Source organism: Capsicum annuum, chromosome 10, assembly GCF_002878395.1.
Source record: "Capsicum annuum cultivar UCD-10X-F1 chromosome 10, UCD10Xv1.1, whole genome shotgun sequence".
Taxonomy (NCBI): Eukaryota; Viridiplantae; Streptophyta; class Magnoliopsida; order Solanales; family Solanaceae; genus Capsicum; species Capsicum annuum.
In genome coordinates this window covers 123,408,321-123,434,603 of record NC_061120.1, presented here as the reverse complement: position 1 = coordinate 123,434,603, position 26,283 = coordinate 123,408,321, and positions in this window count along the sequence as shown.

The window sequence follows — 26,283 nt, the reverse complement described above, 5'->3', positions numbered from 1 at the left end:
TGTTCCATGTCTCATTTTTAAAAAGTATATTGGAGATCCAACTGTATTTGTTACCATTGAAAGTGTAGATATTCAGAACAGTCTTTAATTTGAGGAACTTCCAATTGAAATTCTTGATCATCAAGTTTATAGACTAAAGAACAAAGAAGTTCCACTAGTCAAAGTTCTTTGGCAAAATCAGTCCATTGATGGAGCCACTTGGGAAGCAGAGGCAAATATGTGGACCAAGTACCCTCATCCTTTCTCCATGAATCCAAATTCAGTATAAGGTACCAAATCTTTTTAAGATTTTTGTCTATCATGCTCAGTATCAGTTGCACATTATGTTTATGTCAGTCGTGCATTCATGAATCAGTTCATTCATGCATTCCATGCATCAGATATGCATGTTTAGTGTGTAAGCTTAGTCCATTAGTTTTCCCTCAGCTTAACCAGTCTCATTCGAGGATAATGATCCCAAGGGGGAGATATTGTAATACCCCATATTTTCCTAACATAATTTAAGTCCCAATACATGAGTATTCGAATATAAAATTTTCAAAACACTCATTATTTTTGAGTTTAGAGCCTACTATTGCATTTGAAAATGAATTAGCTTTCAAACAATATAAACTTTACCAAAATCCAATAACTGAATAAGAAGTTATGGCGATTCAAATTTTTAGTCGTTAAACACCATCATTTTAACCTTTAGCGTGTCGCGTAGGTAGCCCTAATGACAATTGTCAATTTCCAGTGTGACTCCGTAATCATAGTGCGTCGGAGAGCAGGCCAATTTCTCGTTTGTCAATTTCCAGTAGGCCTCAGCCATGTTAGCGCATCACGGAGGTAGCCAAAATTGTATACAATGGATTACTAGGATAATGGCACGTCGCACCGACAACCTAGTTCCAAGTGACACGGCGCGATATCGCCGCATCGCGCCAGGTGCTTATTTCAGTAAAATTTGATGAAAAATTTATATTTTGTTCAAGGAGAAAACTATCCTTTCGTCATTATTTTAGTCCGTCCAGGTGTGGTATTTAAGCCCAAAAACCTTTTTAAAATCATTCTTTAATTAATTTCCCCCAAATCAAAAGGTAATCTCTCCCAATCCAGAACACTAACTCTCAAATTCAAGGTCAATCCTCATCAATTCAGCAAGAGCTTCAAGAAATCTATCAATTAAGGTATGTTAGATGTTCATCCATGGATCCCTTTCATCCATGGAGTCCAAGCAACCCTTTTTAAATTATAAAATTGTGATCTTTTTAAGTTATTATGTTTTAAATTGTGATTTCACCTATGAATCTCCATGAACTATTATTTTATACCATGTTACCATGAAATTATTGTTATTATTCAATCCTCCATGTTTTAATGTTGTTATTTATTGAAAAAGACCACGATTTAACTCTATTATGTCAGATTCATGCTATTTCAATATGTTTTAGGACATTCCTATAATGGTTTTGAATCATGAACTACAAGTGTTTGATAAAATGCCTACAAAAGTGATTAATTTTATAAAAACCTTTCTGCTTTGTCCCCTAATCTTTAGTAACTTTTTCAGAATTGTTGTTTTGAGTCCTGGGGGTATTGAATACCCGAAATACATAGCTGTTTATTTAGTCTAGTCTCAAGAAAATTACAGAATAGTCTTGAGATTATATTATGAGCATTATTAGAATAGTCACATATTAGTCATTAAACCTAGAACAGTCTAGTATCTCAGTATCTTTCAGTTGGGAGTAGGATTTAGCACCAAGCGAGTATAGGGATAGCGTCTTCCCTGTCAGATAGGAAGAGTCGTTAATAGTAGTCCATATACTTTAGAACTATGTAGCCAGTGTAGGATATAAGTAGTCACCAGTGAAATTAGGCTAAACTATCTTGTAGGGGTCACCCGTTAGCTTAGGCTTGACACCCTTAGTTCTTTTGACATTATATCAGTTTAGTGGATACACACAGCCATTATTAGTACCCGTGGAATGGTATTAACACCTGTCTAACTGGGGTTATAGGTTGGACCCCGATTAGCTCAAATTGGGAAATGTCGGTTAAATGATACCTCCCACAGTCTTAGATATAGTATCAGTTACAGTCTCAGTTCAGTTATACAGTTTAGAGTTGTTTGGACAAAGCATACAAATATTAGTATTTTGTCAGTATTTTAGAATACAGATTTTACTCAGTCCATGTTATATGATTGGTCATGCATCCCCAGTGTCCACATATTTTCACATTTCTGCAGTATTTACAGTCTGTCATGCATTCGGTATATACAAATTTCTCTATATTTTTTGTACCTACAGATTTCATATTCCCCACTCAGTGCTAAATGTTTTACATGTATAATTAGTTACCTATTATTATTCTTATTCATGAAACCATGAATATTAGCCTACCTCATTTAGCATTCTAGTACATTCAAAGTACTGATCGCATACCTTTCTTTTGTGCTGTGATGTATCATATCATAGGTGTTGATGCTCATTTTTTGGATCGAACTTAGTCCCTTAGATCATCAGCAGTATAGTTGCTGCGGTGAGTCTTCATAATCCAAGGACAGATTGTATAACTTTATGTCTTTATCTCAGTAGTTAGTAGATTTAGTTGGGGGCCTATCCCATTAACTCACAGTATTCAGTATAGAGGCTTTTCAGACACTACAGTTAGCTATTCAGATTTCAGTATTATGCCAGATTCATAATTCAGTAGCCGTTTCATTATTAAAACCTTATGGTATTTAAGTTATTCTTTTGCATTCATCATCATATTATTCAATGCTCATAGTAGGTACCAGCTCATGGGTTAGCTCGTTGTCCCTCGGAACTGTAAGCCCCGTGTAACGACTAGGGGGTAGTCCTGGGTCGTTACAAATATTTACGTCTCAGGGTTGGGAAGGCCACTTTAAAAAAATCCTCGAAGTTAAAGGGAGTCAAAATATGACTAAGTCCCTTAACACTTAGCAAAAAATTCAAGACTTAAACCCCTTAAGTATGCAACTAAGAGCTAAAACTAGGTAGATTAGTATGGGGTATTACAATATCTCCGCTTGGGAACATTCATCCCCGAATGAGACTGGTTTGACTAAGAATACTACACGAAGGTAACTGAGATCATTTACTGAAAATGCATGACTTGGAACATTAGTACATAATTGAGTCTGAAACATGATACATCAACTGAATATCATGACTGAGCTGATTACTTGAATACATGCATTGACATGAGAATGGTCATAAGGCTGAGATAGAAAGAAGAGAGTCAACTTATGAGTAACCATTACTTTAGGCTGGATCTGATTTCATGAAGAAAAGTTGAGAGGTTCAGGACATGAAAACTCGAGGTATTACCACATCTCCCCCTTGGGATAGTTCGGCCCCCAAATGATACTGACTTGGCTGATATACGAAGGAAAGACTTAGATGATACACATGAGACTTACGGACAAAATCATGATTGAATATCTTAATCTAAAACTGATGCATGAGGATGAGCCAAGCTAAATTCATAATTTGTATGAATGAACATTTTATCTCATAGAATGGTCTTACTCGTGAAACTTTCAGTAGTAAGACTAAACAAAAAGTTGGAAATCTATAGGAGCTTATATACTTGATTGCTAAACTAGATCCCAGGCTCTATAGACCTGGCCATGCTGACTGCCCATACTCAAATGGAGTATTTCTTCAACACTCATCTAAGAAATTCTAATAATATTATGGAGCAAAGAATTTTTGGGCATAATCTGAACAAGACATCTGAAAAGGAAACACAACATTGATACAAATCTATACAAGGAACATAAACATATGAATCATAAGCTAGGATAGAATTACTAGGCGTTAGGCAATGCAACTTCTTATTTCAATCTTAGCAACACTTCTCAAATACTCCCTCAACTGTACTATTCCCATTAAATACCATACTTATTTGATTTGACTTAAAATTTTCACATGGGTATTGATAAATCCATCTACTAAAGTCTAAAATGAACTAAATTCTCTCACCATGATCAAGCCTAACTTGAAATTACATGGTACAACAAGCTACACTATATTACTAGTCTAAACCACATGATTTAATCCTCTACGTCTCTTCCAAAGCTCACACCCTAAGCATAACATGCCTCACCCCTTCAATGACTAACTCTGAACTCTAAGTATGGATTCACTATCGCATATTTCATTCCTCCACTTACATCCCAACTTGACATTTCAGCCTATCTTCATAACCACATATGTACTTCTAAGCAAACACCCATAAAAGCATCTTTCTCATATTCTCTAACACCTCTATCAATAAAAACTTCCATGTACTATTCTTAGGGAGACACGCATATTCCCAACTAACCAAGACATACACCAAAAGCTTAACTTCAACATTCCTTAAAACTTAAAGACTTACATCAAACAAGCGTATAACAATCTTTCCCAACATGAAATATTTACTCGTTCCCATCTAAAAAATATTTCATCATCAGTATCTTGACCTAAGGAAAGGTCACTGAAAGGTTAGGACATAAGAACCTGCAGTATGAAAGAATATTATGCATAACTGAGACACTTAACTGAGGGCTGAGGAATAGAGTATAAATATAATGCATTCATCAAAGAGCATTAAATTGAGTTCATACATGACATAAACTGAATTTCAGCAATCATAAGGAATATAGCATTAGTATTGGAACCAACATACTGTAAAGCATGAGTTCAGGAGTCATGAGTTGCATGACTTGAGTTTGGAGTTCATAAAATCATGGGACATGATTCGTACTGTTGAATGAACTGGAACTCTTCATACTAGGAACTGGGAGAGTACATGTTTGTATATTATGTGCATGAATATGAACTATGATCATGGAGCTGACATGTAAGGCATGAGTAGATATTGTGATGACTGAAATACAATACTAAAATAAGAATAGGTTGGGTATCATCCTCCCTTACTGATTTTCTACAATACTGTAGCATCACTACTAGAATCTGAGAATTTGACTTAGGTACTTGTTCTATCACCTACACCTTAGCTTTAAGTCATCACTCTAAGTCTGTGAACCACTTTACTAAACTCTAAACAAAACTGCAATCACTTTACTCTAGAATCTGGGTTATAATAATACACATAAATACTAAACTCCCCCTGAAAAACTGTATCTGAAAGTATAAAACCCACTGCTAGTACTTCATTCTGAAATACAACTCTTAACTCTCTATAGCATCAATAGTCATCATATAATAGCATAAACATTGACTAACTTGGAACTTTTAGGAGCATCACCATCTAGAATTTCAACTCTCTTTTCTATTTGCTAAATCTTTAAATATTGAAACTTAGATTCTAACTTTTAACATAGATATTCCCAAACCATAAGAATCAAAAATCATACTTAAAAGTCTCAATATCACCGACCATAACTCCTTAACTAAGATATTAAGGACACCATATACTATATAACTATCCACCTTCCACTTAACAGCTCAAGGGTACTATTAACCATGCACAACACCTAATAAACTTTGAAAATAATACAGCCCCATATCACCTTGGAAACACCTCTACATCATACCTATAATATCATGCTAAATTTCAAATCAACAAACTTAAACTCTTACATGCATTGGTCAAGCCTAATAGATCACCTCAATATAACTAGCATCACTAACCAAACAACCATTATATCCACCTTGATGATCATCCACTGTTCAATCTTAATGTCTAGTGATGGATATGATTAACAACCCATCCTTACATACTATTCTCACTTGAAAGTTATAAAACAAGACATCAAGAAATACTAGTCCACTAGAATCTCTTAACAATAATAATCGATCGTACTCATATGGCCTATCTTATTATAATCTTCTAGTGCGTCCTCCTTCTACACATTATGACTATTTACCCATCTATACATCTAATTACTTCCATATCTCTATAAGTTTCAACTAAACTCCTTTTTTGAAACCTCTAAGGAAGCCTAAATTACAATACTCAACCACCCAATACTTTCATTAATAATCTATAATTTTGAAACACAACAACTACCATTAATAACTCCTTTCCTATTTCAAGCAAACCACAAACCACCTTCACTAATAACTTCTGCTCTACCTTTCACAAAACTAGCACACAAGGACATATCATCTTAACATAAACTTAATAGCATTCATAAGTTCATCTATATACTTTTAATAAATTGCTATCACCATCTTTCTTGTCACTACACTTCTATACCCATACTTCTAACTATTAAAATATTCTACTACTCATGAATCATAACACTCCGGTTGAAATATTCTTCGAATGCAAACTTTATTTAACAATTTAAATTCACACTATCTTCTCTCATGAGCATTATCTGAATTAAAGGGTTAATGGGGGATCTGAATACACCTCTTACTCTATCTTAACTAAATAACTAATATGGATGAGGAAATAACTTAAAATTTGAGGAACTTACAACATACTAGAGAGCACCTTTCAAGACCGTTGTGACTTCTGAAGTTACTAATAGTAAATCTGAGAGCATCATCTTGGGAGGAATTGGAACTTACAATCGTGTTAGCTCAAGAATAAGTCATAGATGAAGTATTATGGGGTAACACACGAATCTATAGAAGTTTCTAAAAGAACAGCTTTACACCATGATCTTGAGTATGAAATAAAAGAGACTTTTCTTAAATGCCCTATAGCTTCTCTAAGAAAAGTATAGATGTCTCCCTACCGTTCTACAAGAATCTACTAGACATGGCTTCGCAGACACCCTAGGACACTTGAACCTTGTGATCACATACGAATTTTGTAATAAGCCGAGACCACCCTCTAGCCATCACACGGTTCTTAGGACCACCTGTGATCCAAAGCAAACCCTTGTACTAATATTAATCATGAGCAACTGAATAAAATACAAAAATCTAAATGAAATAAGAAGAAGATCAATCTTTTCTAATTTTGATCAAGACAAAGCTATATAAAAATGATTACAACTCTGCTTATATAAAACAAAACTAGAATCAAATACATTAGTTTTACTGACAGTCTATGAAGCCTCTACTATACTGACTATAGGTAGTTGGGACGCGACTCTAACTACCACTAATTAATGCACATGAGTAAGAAAATAAAGTACATAAATAATATCTAAATTAAGTCCCAAAAGTAGGAGGACTCATCATCTGCTATCTAGAATATGCAACTGTTTGATCGTCATATATGGACTACAACTAAAATGGTACCTATATTATTAAACAATGTAGCACATAGATGTATATATGGATTAGTACTTCTGAAATATACTGAGCATATGGGGATAAATGCATAAGTAAAATAATAATGCAACAATTCAAATAAAATTTCAAAACTACATACTAAATGTGAGTGACTCACCTTGGCTCGAATAATCAAAAATGACAAATCATAAGTCATGAGTAATAAAACATAAAAGAAATTCTTATGAGCCACTAAATTTATTTCTAATAAAACTGTATAATTATGTTCTTCAAATTATGAAGGATAAGTAAAAAGGGCTCACCTTTATCAGTCTTTAAACTTAAAGTTAAAATTTGATAACTAAAGTCTTAGGTAAGACAATATCTAGGTAAATTTGTGAGCCTTTACACATAGTTTTCTCAAAAATATTCTGACACTTTGTTTTAGGATTTAGGGACTTTGGGAGGTTATTCCAATCGACATACACCATTTGAGCTATCGGGATGTCCAACATCATGTTCCCCTAAGGGGAAAATCTCACATTGGGGAAAGGTGTCATACTCATGCCAAGGAGTATAACCTTATCTTATGTGATCACTGACTTAGCCCACTATGGTCACTTAATATTTGTCCTATGGTGGCAATTAGTTCTTGGGCATAAGACCTTGGAAACATACCTAGCTCGCTACTAAACACTGCTCCCATTATTTCACTCAAAACTTTAAAAAATCCACATTAAAATAGCACAAGGGTTTATAATAAAAACTAGTTATTCTTCTCTTTCTTTAAAACTCAAGTTGTATGAACAATGTGGATTCCTTATATTAGCTTAGGATCAAAAGAAAATTTTATTTCTTAAATCTTGGCAAACAACTTATAAAAGAGGCTTAAAAATAATAATCTTCTTGAAATATCAACACTTAAACTAAGGGCTTAAAACACATGCTTTAAATTCATGTCAAATCAAAATAATTCTTCATGCTTAATAATATTATTGAAATAATTCTATTATTTTAGTCAAGATAATGAAATCAAAATCGCAATATGAATCTTATGGATCAAAATATCAGCATGCATAATCTTGATGAACTTAAAGCCTTTAAATCTCATGCTTTCTTACATATAACTTGCAACATAATATCATGTTTATATCTCAATTAACAATATTTAAATCAAAACATGTATAGATGAGAACAAGTATGCACCTTAACACTTAATTCACTTTATAAATCTATAAACTTAAAACAAGATAGGTTGGGTATGAACCCTAATTGCAATTTACGTAAATTCAACTTTAAAACTAGTTCTAGAAACAAGGATGAGAGGAGTATCCTTGTTCATAACCCCACATACATTATTTGATTAATTGAATGTACAAGCTTGAAATTTAAACTCCAAATGGTGTTTTTGAAGTTTCTTCTTGAATTTCTTGAACCCGAAAACTTGAATTCTTGGTTATCTTGAATAAGGAATGGTGAAACCTTAAATTTATTAAAGTTAATGTTAAAACTCTAGGATTTTCTTGGAGAGAAATTTGGTGAGAAATGAATGTAATATGATTAGAATAGGGTTAAATCTTCTGTTTTCATGATTTGGGGGTATGGAAAAAGACTAAACTGCCCCCGAAAATTAAAATGCATAACTGGGATGAATTTTTAAGGATTCACCATGATATGGTGGATACCTCTTTGCTATACTCACCATGACGTGGTGCAATCATGGTGAGTCACTGAAAAATGACAATTGTTGTTTTGCACTACACCACGATGCGCCAAGGCAGCCATCACTATAGCCACCGTGACGTGGTGGAATCGCGGTGGGATACTACTATAGGAAATCCAATAGGGTCCAATCCTCATTCAAAAGATTCCAAACTCACCTGAGATGTGCTACTTACACCCCTAAACATAAATCAACTCAAAAACTTATGTCTCAGGGTCGAGAAGGCCACTTTAAAAAAATCCTCAAAGTTAAAGGGAGTCAAAATCTAACTAAGTCCCTCAACACTTAGTGAAAATTTCAAGACTTAAGCCCCTTAAGTATGCAACTAAGAGCTAAAATAAGCTAGGAGCTAAAATAAGCTAGGATCAGTACGGGGTATTACAAAGAAAAAATAATATATTAGTAAATTTTTATACAACCATATATCTACATTTATGCCAGAGAGTAGGTAGGTAGCTGAGTGCTACCAGACTAGTTGTGGGAGAGGCTTGGGCTAGCTCCATCTCCACTTCTCCTTTATGGTAGTATTTAGTAATAGTTGTAATTATTAACTGCCTTAATTATTTATCTATTTTTACTTGATCATTTGTTAAGTGTAGATATAGCAAAGACCAAGTATTGGCAGAACCTACAAACTGCCAGTTCAACCCAATACGCAACCAACTATATCACAGTCCATTCTGTTAGTTTAGGCAACAAGACAATTAGCTTCCTCAGATCAAACTACATCATAATAAAATTAATCAGATCTGGCCAAAACACTACTAGAACTATTCAAGAAACCTATAGTTGGATACGAGTCTACCAAATATTAGACTCTATAAACAATAGGTAAAATTCTTCTTCTTTTTCTTTTTCATCTCCCCCTACTTCTTCTTCTTGTTACTATTAGTTTTCTTAGTGGGGGTGCTAGAAATTAGTGAAAACATTGGAATCGTGATATTATCATCTCATGAAATGGTTGTGTTTGTTAGCTTGCTTTGTTTGTAAAATATGTCATAAGTTGTCCATCAAGTATCACTCTCCACCTTTATTTTGTTGTAGAAATTAATGAATATGGAACAAGAATTGTCTGAACATGAAATTTTTATCAATTTATATGGCATATTTTCTGTCTTGCATCAGTATCTGTCAATGTATACGGAACATTACTAATATTTTAGCCTAATTAACCTCGTTGCACTTTGAGAAAAATGTTTACTTTTTATTTTACCTCTATGATTCTTTATTTTTGATTGTTTTCTTTTACCTCTAAAAATTAAGAAGAATACAAGAGATGTGAAGTCCCTTTTGTAGTTTGTTTAGTTTCGTAGGTTTCATTTATTATTTCATTGAATTATCTGCCCCTGTTCATAGACACATTGGGATTTGAGTTTACATTTAGTTAATTAAAATAGGTGATTAGATAGGATATGATCCTAGACAAAAAAATATAGAGGTCAAAGATTATGCGAGAAAGTTGGTAGGTAGCTCAGTGTTGCCGTACTTTATGTGGGAAAGGTCGGGGATAGCTCCATCTCCCCTTCATCTTTATAGTAGTATTTAGTAACCGCTTTAGTTTCTTTTTTACTATGATCAACTTTTCCACTAGCCTATGCTTCTTACAAAGCTGCATTACCTATTAGATTCCCCCCAACTGTTTCTATAACACCAATTGTAGCTAGTTGCATTGGAAAGTTGATAAAGATGAGAAAACCATGTTGATATTGGAGACAATTTTGCTGCAAGTGCAATATATATGTTTTTTGTAAATACTACTGGTTATCTTCGTACTATTTGATTGGTCTTGCCAAATATAAAGAAGTCTACAACAACTAAATCAACAACTCCTAGATGCACTTGTTTTTTTATTTTTAGTAATAATAGTATTTAGTAATGCCTTAAAATTTATCTATTTTTACTAAATCATTTGTTAAGTGTAGATATGGCAAAGACCAAGTGTTGGCAGAAACCTATAAAAATCAGTTCATACACAAATGACGCTGCTAGTTCAATGCAATATGTAATTAACTATATCACAGCCTATTCCGTCAGTTCAGGAAACAAGACAATTGGCTTCCTCAGTCAATTCTGCATTGCACTAGACTTTATCAAATAAAATTATATCACAATCAAGTCCATTAAATCAGGACAAAGGACCACTAAAACTATTCAAGAAACCTGTAGTTGGATATGATTCTACAGAATAATGGACTGTAGAAACAATAGGTAAACTACTTTTTCTCCTTCTTCTTCTTCTTCTTCTTCTTCTTCTTCTTTTTGTTGGAGGGGATGGAATTGTTTTCTTTCTAGAGCACTAATCATTTGGTCATAGACACATGATTTTAACTATTTAGCTATTATTCTGTTCTTTTGTTAGTTTTTTTTAATTTTGAGTGTCTCTAGAATATGAAATTAATTTTTGTGGCGCTTTAATTTTAGATATAAAAGAAAACATAAAGAATCTTAGATTCAAAGTTAAAGAAGTGCTAAATTTATCTGGAGAAGACCGTATTGTGCTTGATTTTGATTACTTGGATTCTCTATTTGGAGAAGCACAACCCCTTCTTGCTGGCTTTTTGAGGAATTTTAGCTTGTGATTCCTTCAAATTTTCAACTCACTTTGAGAAATGGCCGGATATGCCTATCTCTTACTTTAATCACGTCTTTGATCAAATTATAGTGGTATAAACTCTATATTCTTAATATTATATCTCTATTTTTCTTTGAACTTTATATTGGAATTTAATAGATAACCTAATTAGTGTTTTACTTTTTAAGCCTCGATTTTATTTTGGAACGACTGAGTTAGTTGTAAGAAAATATGTTTATAATTGTATATCAAAGAAATGGAGTGCAAATAGGATGGACATATGAGAGTGTTCAAGGACCCACTTAAGAGCAAATCTCAGATTACGGATCATGTTTGTACTAGAATTTCACAGGATCAGTGGACCTATTATGTTGATTATCGTTATAAGAAAAAAACACAAGTATATAGTAATTGGTTCAGCTAGTATGTGTAGTTATATGATTATTCGTGGAATAATTGAATTTCAATTATGTTTTTGTGAGGAAATGTGCAAAAGGAATGCTTAAAATAAAAAGAAACAAATCATTCCACATACCGGTGGATCCAAATCTAACTCTACAAGAAGGGCTAAAATAGTGAAAGATTATAGTTCATTTCATTTTACTTTAATTACTGAACTAACTTTTTATGTATTCATTTCTAATTATTTAAGTTAAATTGATTTGATTATTTCACTTATAGATGGCTAAGACCGGACAAAATCCTGGACGGGTACAACTTTATCTTGCTACTCACAAAAATAAAAATGAAGCATATGTTAATAAAGTGGCAAAAATATATGCGTAAGATTCCTAATTAATTTGGAATGATCATCTTCTGCATTGAGAAACTTTAGTTAGACAACTGAATGTGTACTATATTTAGGCAATACACCTTTGTTCTTAGTATTGAGAAACTACTGAATTGATAATGGATTTTGTGTGCGTACAATATTTAGGAAAACATTTAGAAAACTATGAGTTAAAGAATAGTGGATTAGTCTATAGTATCACCAGATGATGCAGTTGCCAAGGTGCTAGGAAAAGAAAACCCTGGAAGGGTAAGGTGTTTAGGATTAGGAGTTGTACCTAACAGAGTTTTTAAATAGATAAGACCTCAATTTTTTGGTATGAGTTCTTCAAATGATTCATTGTAAGACCCCGGAAAATGGTAAGCTTAATTCAGTCCTTTAGACTTGTCAAGGGGTCCAAGACTTATAATATTTTAGTTAAGTACTCAGACTTAGTGTCATTTTAACCTTCGAAGGATAACAGTCATATCTCATGACCTTTATGTCCATTAAATATTGATGTTTAGGTTGATTCATGATTAGGAATGTCCATAGGTGTTTCCAGAAAAGTTTTGAATTTTCTGGACTTTGTTTGAAGCTCCGTTGGAATACCAAAATAGTGGATCAATGCGATCTTGGTATGCCACATCGACTATCGCATTGATTACTATTTTTCCTAGATACCAGCATCTAATTCCAGTGAATTGATGTGAACATAGGGTGATGTGCTGGCTACTGCGTTGATGCCATCGACATACTGCGTTGAACTATGCGTCGACAACGCAGTTTTTAGTTATTAAAAGAACGTATTCTTGGGGGTATTTAGGCATTTTTCCATCGACCCTCATACCTCAAAATATGAAATTAAAATCCCTATAGAGATAATATAGTTATTCTTTCTCAAAATTTGCTTAGAACAAAACCCTAGAAGATCCAATTTCAAAATCAAGAACTGAAATTCAACCATAAAATTTTAGAAATTCTTCAACATGGGTATGTGAAGTGTTGATCCAAGGGTTCCTTCCACCCTTGGAGTCCAAGAATCTCTTATGAACTTTAAGTAATTGATTTTATAATTTCCATGGTTGGAATTAGAGTGAATCTATGATTGCTATTTGGATAAAGTTCCTAATTCATGATTATATATATATATACACATCTCATATGAAATTAATCATTATGTGTGTAGATTCATGTGAATCCATGACAAACCCTTGACTTGTGAAATTAGAGATGAATTATGATGCTTACTTGTTGTTCAATACTATGTATATATTCTCACCAAGTGCTTGATAAAGTGTCCATGTGAATATTAAGAGAATGAATTCTTGTCAAGTTAGCTTATGTGCAAGTTATATCATGCAAGTGTTTGTCAAAATGCCCCAATGTATGAATGATGATCAAGTTCACAGTTTAAATGTTTCATGTTATGTCATGTCTTATAATTTATGCTATCGAGTCCTGGGGGTACTTGTACCTGATAATTTAGCTGATTACCTAGAGCCATGGCTAATCATAGAACAGTATCAGTCAAGACATAATTCGTAGTACTCTCAGTCAGTTACAAAATTCAGGAAAAACTCAGTAGAATCCATATTAGTTCATCTAATTTAGTATCCAGTTCAGACCTTAGTAAACTCAGTCAGCTAACAGAATTCAGTAGTATTCCATCAGTCAACGGAACTCAGTAACTTTAGTTTAGTTCAGCTAAACAATAATTTCAGTAACCATTCAGTCCAGTCTAGTACACACTAGAAATCAGTTCAGTGTCTATTCAGTTGGGAGTATGATTCAACACCGATTTAACCGGGGCAATCCTATCAGCAGAGGGTTTGACCCTTAGCAGTAATCCCTGTGTTATAGAACTACTTAGCCAACATAGGTTGAGGTATCTTTCTGCCAAACATTATAAGGGTTGATACTTCTCATCCAAGTAATCCTGTTAGTAAGGGTTGACGTAAGAGCTTACTGTTAGAGAGGGTTAACTCACAGGTTGTCCTTACCCATGGCATGGTATTGATACCCTTTTAACTGGGTTATAGGTTGGACCATAAATCAACTAGAGAAGGGGCATGTCGGTTAGACGATTACCTCCTATAGTCTCAGTTCCAGTCGCATTCTTAGAATAGAACTCAATTCAGTTCTACAGATTCAGGACTATCATACATAGTCACTCAGCTCAGTATGGAACTCAGTATGGTTCCACATTACTCAGAACTATCAGTTATAGTTATTGAAATAATCTGTAATACAGTATTCATAAACCCAGATATTGGTTATCAGTATTCTGATTTAGTACTCAGTATTAGCACGATCTCAGTTATAGTCTATGTATTCATGCATGTACTCTTACACAGTCCTACTATGTTATTTAGTTATTATTGTGCATTCTTATGAGCCCATGCATATCATCCAACCTCACTGATCATACCAGTACATTCAAAGTACTGACGCATGCTTTTCTTTGTGCTGTGATGTCTTATATCATAGGTTTAGACGTACGGGCTCCAGAGCACCCTTAGTAGTTAAGATTCTCTAAATTCAAAGTAGTGGTGAGTCCTCATAGTTCGAGGACATGCTTATTATTTATAGTACTTTAGTTTTATTTTAGTAGATGGAGTTAGTTGGGGGCTTGTCCCATCAACTCCATAGTTTTGACAGTTAGAGGCTTTTTCAAACTAGAGTATTTTCAGATAGTTGTTTAGTTTTTCAGTACATATATTTAATTTTGGTATTTTAATACCACATTTAGAGTTATTTATAGATTTGAACCTTATGGAATATTTTTCTACCAATTTCCGTAATTAATACAATATTTATTATATAATTATTACAGCAAGTACCAGTCAAGTACCAGTCATGGATCAGCTTGTGTTCCTTCAAGATTATAAGCACCATGTAGCATCCAGGGTACAGAATCGAGGCATTACAAACTTTGTATCAGAGCCTAAGGTTCAATAGAGTCTTAGGAAGTTTAAAATTTACATCTAGTAGAGTCTGGTACACGGGTGTGTTATGAGCCACACTTATGGAAAAGAGGCTACGATATGTTTTAGGAAAAATTTCCCTTCTTTTAGTATTCATGTTGTGCGAGTGAGCATGAGCTCCAGTTACACTCTCTTTATAATCCTAGCTTCTCTTCCATTTATAGAATATGCCTCCAAAGAGGACTCAGGGAAGAGAAATAGGAGATCAATCAACCCCTCAGCCCATTCATCCAGATTTTTAGGGCGAGCATGTCTCATACGCGGAGTTCAGAGCAGCCTTCACCATGCTAGCTCATTCTATGGCAGTCCAGAATGAACGTCCAACTGTGGTTCTGGCCAACCTAGTGACCAATACTGCTACTGCCAGGATTTGGGACTTCACCTGAATGAACCCTCTATTATTTACCAGGACTAAGTCAGATGAGGAGCCTCATGAATTTATTGATCAGGTGTAGAAGGTTACTAATATCATGGGGATGACTGCTGTTGAGAGCGTTGAGTTGGCCGTATATCAGTTACAAGATGTGGCTCACTCATGGTTCAATCAGTGGAAGGCAAAGACGGTCGCAGATGTAGGGTCCATAGAATGAGAGGAGTTTGCAGTTATTTTTTTAGACAGGTTCTTCCCACTAAAGTTGAGGTAAGTGATGGTTTTGGATTTTATAAACCTGAACTAGGGAAATATGATAGTTCAGGAGTACTCTCTCAAGTTTACTCAGTTAGCCAGATATGCCCCCATATTGTAGCAGATAGCAGAGCAAAGATGAATAAGTTTATGTCAGGAGTGTCTAGTATTATGGGCAAGGAGTGTAGGACGACGATGCTTGTTAAGGAGATGGACATAGCCAGGCTCATTATCTATGCTCAACAGATAGAGAATGCCAAGAATAAAGAGAAGGACAGAGAGAGAATAAGAGGGCAAGAAAAAATGGTTTCAATTTTGCTAAGCCTAAGTCAGAGAGTGCGAACCGTTCTTAGTTTCGCCCAAAATTCTCAATTCTAGCTCGTTCCTCAGCCAGTGCTCCAGTGCCCAAATTCATAGATGGCAACCGAGATGGGGCATCAGGCACTAAACCCTAGGGCATTGTTAGCAGTGCCTGAACTAATCTATTCGCCAAAAGTATGATAGAAACCACCTGAGTATCTGTAGAGCTGGTATCAATTTGTGTTTTTGATATGGTAATCCAGGACACAGAGTCAGATAGTGTCTTCAGGTGGGTTCACAGAATCAGAATAACCATCCCCCAGCTCAGTCCGGTCGCCTGAATTAGTAGGGTGCCTCTTCCAGTGCCACCAGTGGGTAGCGCCCAAACAGAATCTATGCTCTTCAGTCCTGACAGGATCAGGAAAGTTCTTTTGATATGGTCACTGGAACGTTACATGTTTATCATTTGAATGTTTATGTTTTGCTATATCTAGAAGCTTCTTTTTCTTTTGTTACTCCATATATAATAGTTGATTTCAGAGTCATTCCCAAAATTCTAATAGATCCCTTATCAGTTTCTACCCTAGCAGGTAAATCTATCATAGCTAGACGAGTATAGATCGGTGAGTATAAAGGAACTGTCCAGTTATGATATTTCAGAAAGTCACTTTAGTAGATTTAGTCAAATTATAGATGTATGATTTTGATGTCCTTATCGGAATAGGTTAGATTTATTCCTACTATACCTCAGTCGACTACAGAAATAGATTTTTCTAGTTTTAATTTCCAAATAAACCCATCCTAGAGTGGAAGGGTAGCACTTCAGCACTTAGGGGTCAACTTATTTCTTATCTTCGGGCTAGAAAAATGATATCTATGGAATGTGTCTTCCATCTCATTTGAGTCTAGGTACCTAGTTCAGAAACCCCTACTCTTGAATCAGTATCAGTAGTATGTGAATTCCCAGATGTGTTTCCTGAAGATCTTCCCGGAGTTCCTACCGAAAGGGAAATTGATTTTGGAATTGATCTTCTCCCATATACTCAGCCTATCTCTATCCTGCCATATAGGATGAATCCAGTAGAACACAGAGAACTAAAAGAATTGTTAAAGGATCTCTTACATAAGGGATTCATCAGACCCAGTGTGTTCCCGTGGGGTGCACCAGTTTTATTCGTGCGTAAAAAAGAGGGTTCCTTCAGAATGTGCATAGATTATCGTTAGTTAAAAAAATTAATGGTCAAGAACAAGTATCCACTCCCCAGAATCAATGAATTGTTTGAAAAACTTAAGGGTTTCAGTTATTTCTCTAAGATAGGCCTCAGATCAGGCTATCACCATTTCAGAGTTAGGGAAAGTGACATCCCAAAAATATCTTTCCAAACTCAATATGGTCACTTTGGATTTTTAGTCATGTCATTTGGTATTACCAATTCCCCAGCAATGGACATGATGAAACATGTGTTCAAGAAGTACTTGGACATATTGGTCATAGTCTTCATAGATGACATTCTCATTTACTCATGTAGTTAACATGATCATGCAGACCATCTCAGAATAGTAATGCAGAATCTCAGAAACCATCCTCTATTTGCCAAATTCAGTAAGTGCAAATTTTGGCTAAAGTTAGTAGCATTTCTAGGCCATATAATTTCCGATGATGACGTTAGAGTTGATCTCCAAAAGACTGAAGCAGTGAGAAACTGGCCCAGGCCCATCTCTCCATTAGATATTATGAGTTTCTTAGGTTTGGATAGCTATTATTGATGATTTGTTGAGGAATTTTCATCTATTTTATCCCCTATGTCTAGATTGATTAAGAAGAAAGTCAAGTTCCAGTGGTTAGATTCTTATGAGAAGTGTTTTCAGGAGTTGAAGCTTGACTCACCACAACTTCAATTTTGACCCTACCAGATGGTTTTGATGGTTTTGTTGTGTACTGTTATGCTTCTAGATTTAGATTGAGTTGTGTTTTGATACAAAGAGGTAATGTCGTAGCCTATGCCTCTAGACAGATTATGTCCCATGAGAATAACTATCCTACTCATGATCTTGAGTTAGCAGCAGTAGTTTTTTCTTAAAGATTTGAAGGTGTTATTTGTATGGTGTGCACGTTGATGTGTTCATTGATCATAAGAGCCTGCCGTACGAGTTCTCTCAAAAAAGCCTCAACCTCTGTTAGAGAAGGTGGTTAGAATTATTGAAAGACTATGACATGAGTGTTCTATATCAGCTGAGCAAGGCCAATGTAGTAGATGATGCTCTCAATAGAATGTCTATGAGTAGTGTTGCCCATGTTGAGAATAGTAAGAAAAAGTTAACCCAGGAAGTTCATCAGCTATCCCAACTAGGTGTTCCCTTTGTCAATTCAGTAAAAGGTAGTATGTGGGTATAGAGTAGCTCAGAATCATCCTTAGTTTTTGAAGTGAAGGAAAAGCAGGATCTGGATCCCAGTCTAGTCCAGTTAAAGGAGTCAGTTAGAAATCAAAAGATAGAGGTTTTCTCCCAAGGGGGAGATGGTGTTTTATGTTTTTAGGGTCATTTGTGTGTGCCGGCTGTAGATGACTTGAGCCAGTTAATTTTTGCAGAAGTTCATGGTATGCGTTACTCAATTCATCCAGGTGCCATGAAGATGTACCGCAATTTGTGGGAGATCTATTGGTGGAGTGGGATGAAAAGAGACATTGCACAGTTTGTGGCTAAGTGTTCAACATATCAGCAGGTTAAGATTAAGTATCAAAAGCTTAATGGGTCCATACAGGAGTTTAGTATTCCCAACTGGAAATGGGAAGAAGTGAACATGGACTTTGTGATGGGCTTGCCTCATACTCATCGTCAACATGATTTAGTTTACGTCATTGTAGATAGGATGACCGAATCAACTCATTTACTTCTAGTTTATACCTCCTATTTAGTCGAGGATTATGCCAAACTCTATATTAGGGAGTTTTTCAGATTGCATGGTGTTTTTTTGTCCATTATTTCAGATAGAGGTATCTAGTTCACCTCTTATTTTTGGAAAGCATTCTAAAAAGGTCTTGGTACTTGTGTTCATCTCAGTTCAGCCTTTTATCCTCAGATAGATGGTCAATAAGAAAGGACCATTTAGAACTTGGAAGATATGCTGTGAGCATGTGTGATAGACTTTAAAGGTAGTTGGAATAACCACGTGCATTTAATTGAGTTTGCATATAATAATAACTATCACTCCAACATTTAGATGGCTCTTTTGAGGCGCTTTATGGAAGGAGGTGTAGATCTCTCATTGGTTGGTTTGAAGTGGGTGAGGCTGCAGTAGTAGGGCCTAACTTTGTGTTTGATACCTTAGATAAGGTCTAGTTGATCAGTGAAAAGCTTAAGACAGCTCAGAGCTGACAAAAATCATATACATATATGCATAGAAAAGATCTCGAGTTTGAGATTGGTGACTAAGTGTACTTAAAGAACTCACCTATGAAAGGAATGAAGAATTTTTTCAAGAAAGGGAAACTCAGTCCCCGATATAACAATCCTTACCAAATTCTTAGCCATTTTGGAAAGGTAGCTTATAAGCTTGAGTTACCTTTAGATATATCTTTAGTACATCCAGTGTTTTATGCCTCCTTTCTAAAGAAATGCATAGGTGACCCATCAGTCGTAGTCCCTATTGAGAACATAGATATTCAGAAAAGCCTCTTTCATAAAGAGATCCCAGTCGAAATCCTTGACAATTAGATTTGTAGACTGAGGAACAAAGAAGTTCCTCTAGTCAAAATTCTTTGGTGGAATCAGTCTGTTGAGAGAGCTACTTGGGAAGCAGAAGTAGACATGCGAACCAAATATCCTTATTTATTCTTCGCTAATCCAGACTCAGCTCAAGGTAATAGTTTTCTTAAGCTTAATTAGTTTCATGTTCAGATTTCAGTTACAAATGTGGTTTCAGTTCCCATTGTATATTCAGTTATACATTCATGATCTAGTTCAGTTATATAGCAATGCATCAGACATGCATGTTCAGTATATAGATTCTGTTTATCAGTAATCTCAGTCATGTATACATGAATCATTTTCAGCTATTTCCATGCATCAGATATGCATGTTCAGTATGATCATTCAGAATACCAGTAATATCAGTCATATAGCCATGTTCCAGATGTTCATGTATAGTAAGTAATTTAGTCTCTTAATATTGTCAGTCTCAGCAGTCTCATTCGAGGATGAATGTTCCCAAGGGGGAGATAATGTTCCCCTGCAAAATCCTAAGCTTAATTCAGTCCTTTAGGCTTGTCAAGGGGTACCAGACTTAGAATATTTTATCTAAGTACTCAGACTTAGTATCATTTTAACCTACGAAGGTTGGCATTCTTATTTCGTAAACTTTACATCCACTAAATGTTCATGTTTAGGTTGAATCATGATTAGGAATGTACGTAGGTGTTTTTGGAGAAGTTTTGGATTTTCGAACTTCATTTGAAGCTCTGGTGGAATCCCAAAATAGTGTATCAATATGATCCTGGTGCGCCACATCGACTATTATGTTGATTACTAATTTTCCCAGCTACCAGCGTCCAATTCCAGTAAATCAATGCAACTATGGGGCAATACATTGGTTATCGCGCGATGCCATCGACGCGTTGACCTGCACGTCGGTAACCCAGTTTTCAGTCATTAAAAGACCATATTCTTAGGGGTATTTAGGTCCTTTTTCCTTGACCCTCAGCCCCTAAAACACGAAATTAAACTTCCTATAGAGCAAATATTGTCATTCTTTCTCAAATTTACTCAAGAACAAAACCCTAGAAGATCCAATTTCATATCAAGAACTCAAGATTCAACCATAAACTTTCAGAAATGCTTCAACACAAGTGTTCATCCAAGGGTTCCTTCCACCCTTGGAGTCCAAGAATCTCTCATGAACTTTAAGTAATTTATTTTATAATTTCCAAGGTTGGAATTAAAGTGTATCTATGATAGCTATTTGGATTAAGTTCCTAATTCATGATTATATATATATATATATATATCATGTGAAATTGAATATTATGTGTGTATATTCATGTGAATCCATGATATATCCTTGACTTATGAAATTAGAGATGAATTATGATGCTCACTTATTGTTCAATACTTGTGCATATTCTATGCTCACCAAGTGCTTGATAAAGTGTCCATGTGAACTATTAAGATAATGAAATCATGTCAATTTAGGTTATGTGCAAGTTATATCTTGCAAGTGTTTGTCAAAATGCCCCAATGTATGAATGATGATCAAGTTCATAGTTTACATGTTTCATGTTACGTCATGTCTCTTAATTTATTCTATCGGGTCCTGGGGGTACTTGTACCTGATAATTTAGCTGATTGCATAGAGCCATGGTCACTCATAGAATAGTATCAGTCACGACCCGATCAGTACTACTCTCAGTCAGTTACAGAATTTAGGAAAAAAATCAATAGAATCCATATTAGTCCATTTTAATTTAGTATGCAGTTCAGACCTCAGTAAATTCAGTTAGCTAACAGAATTCAGTAGTAATCCATCAGTCAACGGAACTCATGAACATAGTTCAGTTTAGCTAAACAATAATCTCAGTAACCATTCAGTCCAGCCTAGTACAAACTAGAAATTTTTTCAGTGTCTATTCAGATGGGAGTAGGATTCAGCACCGAGTTAACCCAGGGGTGGGGTCATTCTTGTCAGTAGAGGGTTTGACCCTTAGCCGTAATCCCTATGTTATAAAACTATGAAGTAATCATAGGTTGAGGCATCTTCCTGCCAGACATTATGATGGTAGATACTTCTCATCTGAGTTATCCTTCTAGTGAGGGTTGACGTAAGAGCTTTTAATCAGAGAGGTTTAACTCACAGCTTGTCCTTACCCATGGAATGGTATTGACAGCCTTCCAATAGGGGTTACAGGTTAGACCCCATATTAAATGGAGAAGGGGCATGTCAGTTAGATGATTACCTCACACAATTTCAGTTTTAGTTTCAGTCTTAGAATAAAACTCAGTTCAGTTTTACAGATTTAGGACTATTAAGCATGGTCACTCAGCTCAGCACAAAACTCAGTATAGCTCTACAGTACTCAAAACTATTAGATATATTCATTTAGATAATCTATAATATAGTAATTCGTAAACCTAGATATCGATTATCAGTATTCTGATTCAGTACTCAATATTAGAACGATCTCAGTTGCAGTCTATGTGTTCATGCATGCACTCTTACTCAGTTATATACATATTATTCAATTATTATTATGCATGTATATGAACCCATGCATATCAGCCTACCTCCACTGAGCATACCAGTATATCCAAAGTACTGACGCATGCTTTTCTTTGCGCTATGATATATTATATCATAGGTTCAGATGCACAGGCCCTAGAGCATCCTTAGTAGTTTAGATTCTCATATTTCAGAGTAGTGGTGATTCCTCATAGTTTGAAGACATGCTTATTATTTACATTACTTCAATTTTATTTTAGTATATAGAGTTAGTTGGAGGCTTGTCCCATCAACTCCACAGTTCAGACAGTTAGAAGCTTTTTCAGACTAGAGTATTTTTAGACAGTTGTTTAGTTTTTCAGTACTTATATTCAGTTTTGGTATTTAATACCGCATTTAGATTTATTTACAAATTTTAACCTTACACCATATGTTTCTGCCTATTTCCAAAATCATTATACTATTTATTATACATTTATTACAGCAGGTACCATTCCTGGGTTAGATTATGGTCCTTCGGGATTATGAGCACTGTGTAGCTCCAGGTTACAGACTCGGGGCATTACATTCATATTCTTCTAATTTCCAAGATAACTATAATTAATTGTTAAATAATCATAATTAACTGATGAATGCTTTCAAGTCATATATGATAATGAAATAAAGGTCATTACCAGAACTAGTTGTTAGGTTATTTGTTTCTCCTCCTATAATGGTAAGTATAACTCTTACATTCTCTCTTCCTCCTCCCAAAAGGGTATTCTCTCCCTATTTCATTTTTATTTTTATGGATTTTGCCTGATGCTCTATGAATGTCATAAAACCAATGTTATGGAACCAAATGTCAACATATCAAGGTAGACTAGGAGAAAGTGTAGGCTTTGCTACTTTGAGTTCTCCTCAATCATTGATATAAGTTTTAGTAAAGGGTGAGCCTTCGATGTGAATAGACCGATACTATTTCGGCATATAAGTTTCAAGTTAGTAACTATGCTAAAAGTTGTAATAGTATATAAAGCAGTGGCATGTCACTTTTAGTAATACTGTGTTTTCGCTACATATATATTTTTAGCCAAAATTATTGTGCACCTGCAGCTGTGAACTAATCGTTCTTCTCTTTTTTCGTCTTGTCCCTTCAGCAACATAGAGTCTTATTGTACTATTCTGAAATGCCTCCTTTAGTTTTATATTTATATTGAACCCCATCCTCATAATCCCCTTTAGTTTTTATATATTTAAGATGTACATGTCGGTTTTACAGTTGCTAATTAAGGTCTAAGGTATAGACCATACATTTTGATTGCTTGAATACAATATGAATATATGATGCACACCTCTCAAGTAGATCCCACACTTTACAAGATGTTAACTATTGGGACTTCAATAACAATTTAATTGGAATTTGTACAAAGAAAAGGAGAAATTGAAGAATTTCCATTATACTTTTAATCAAGTTTCAGTATCAATTAACTCAAATAGCTATCTCTCTTAGGATATAACTTGCAATGTAAAAATTATCCAAATAGCTAAACTGGCATTTAGGTGACATTCTTTTTATACTCAGTTGTAAGTCCCTTTTTCAGTTTGGATTAGTCACTTATAATGTATTAGTTTTGCAGCCAATGGAGGCAAGATCAACCAATAAAAGTGACAACTGTTGAAGTTCATTGTAATTGTATTAGATGATTGATTGACAATTGTTGGTTGGACTGAATGTTAGAACCAATAAAATTAATCATAGTGACAACTGTTGAAGTCATTATAATCGTATTACATAATCGATTGACAATTATTGGTTGGACCAAATGTTAGAATGATTGGAGTGAATGATGTTCCATTTTAATTGGTAAAACTAATGATACTACACTGTGATAATATTTTTGTTTAATATGTTGTTATTTATTAATATTAAGTAATTAATATGTTCATTAACCATTACAGTAAAAATGTATTTTATCACAAATTACAGGGTTGATTCCCACTATTTTGAATGTAAAATTCACTAATTGTAAGGTTTTTGACTCTTGGAGTTTAATTTTTATTAATTTGTGGGGGTTAATACCTCCACTGATCAACCCCCACTATAGGTACCTGGGGTTGATAAAAAACTCCCGTAACTTCAATTGTTGCACCCCATTTTGTAGGGGTTTGGGGAATTGCTGCTACAACAAATAGCAGGGGTTATTGATCCAATTTAGGCATTTTTTGTAGTGAAAGCTGCTATCCCTACAATTGCGCATATACGATTGGTTCTAGGGTAAAAATTTATGACCAACAGTGTGTTAATGAGGAAAACAGAGTTTTAATTAGTTTTACAGATAAATTTAAAAGATTTTTGGGCATAATATATATATTTAGTGATATAAAAATTTTATTAGAATTTTGATATTAAAATTTTTATGTTACTCTCCTGTTCAAGTCTATGAATTATAATTTGGGATGTGTTATAAATTTTTTAAGGACCAGATTTTATACCTTTACAGTAAAATACTATATTAAAGACTGGTATATAGTTTCGTCCTAATACATATACTTCTGGAGATGAGATTATTAATCCATCCCTAAATGTTGGTCATAAATAAAGTATTTTCTTGTAGTAATTGTTCAAGAACCTTTAATTTATCATATTGTTTACTTAACTTTCAGTTTATAACTCTCAAACTTATTTGTTGACTTTAGCACTTGATTAATATTTATAGTTGAGATAGAAATGGATAGTTGTCTAACACAAGTCCCTGTGGGATCGATTCTTAGATTTTATAAGGATATTTACTACTTGGTGAACCACATACACTTGCGTGTGTGCTTGGGTGCACCAAGTTATTTTTGGCACCATTGCTGAAGAATTGTGAATTAGAAATCATCGTTGTTTTAGTTTTTCTTAATTTTTAATTACTTGATCTTAGGTTTTGAATTTGCAAACATAGGTTGTAATAGCAAGTAAGCTATCAAGGGATAGGGAGTTATTTGAACTAGATCCTGAACCTGAGCAACGCTTACACCAATAAAGGAGAAAACCAATACGTCTCTATAGAATCCCTCAAATTTTGAAAGAGGAAGATCATCCTATAGCCATGGCTAAAGATCCACTAGCTTGCAGGATAGTTCATGAAGTGGCAATCCCACTTGTGACTAATGTTACCTCCACTAGTGGTAGACCCACTACCAGAGGTAGATTTGAGTTAAAACAGAACATGGTATGGCTTTTTCATAGCAGTAACAGGAAATTCACCAGCTTGTCACATGAAGATCCATAGGTTCACTTGTAGAATTTTCTGTAGATTACAAATATGTTCATACCCACTGGGGTATCCACTGATTACGTAAGGCTGAAACTCTTCCCCTTCTCACTTTTGGGAGAAGAAAAGAAGTGGTTGAATGTTACGCCGGCAAGTTCCATCACTATATAGGATACTATACAGGATGACTTGTCTTGGAAATTCCCCATCCATTTCTCTTCCATCTGAAAAGACTACAAGATTATGCAGTGAAATTTTGAGTTTCAAGCAGAAGCCAGATGAGAAACCTTATCATGCTTGGGATAGGTTTCTATTCTTTGGGACTATCTATGTCACCAATAGTCCAATAAGGTATTAGCTCACACCTTTGTTGTAGTACTTCACTATAACACAAAAAATTTTCTAGATTTAGTTGTAGGTGGTCAAGCACTGGAGAAAATGTATGATAAGCTCTATACCTTATTGAACCAATTGCTCAAGGAAATCCTGACCAGCATGGTGACATGTCTAGAAGCCCAGTGAAAAAGGTTGCGAGCATGACTGAAGTTGATAGAACCACAACCTTAGCTGCCCAATTGTCAGCTATGTAGAATCAAATAATAACACAATTTAGTAAATTAGGTATGAACCAATCTATGACTCGAGTAAATACAGGGCAACAAAT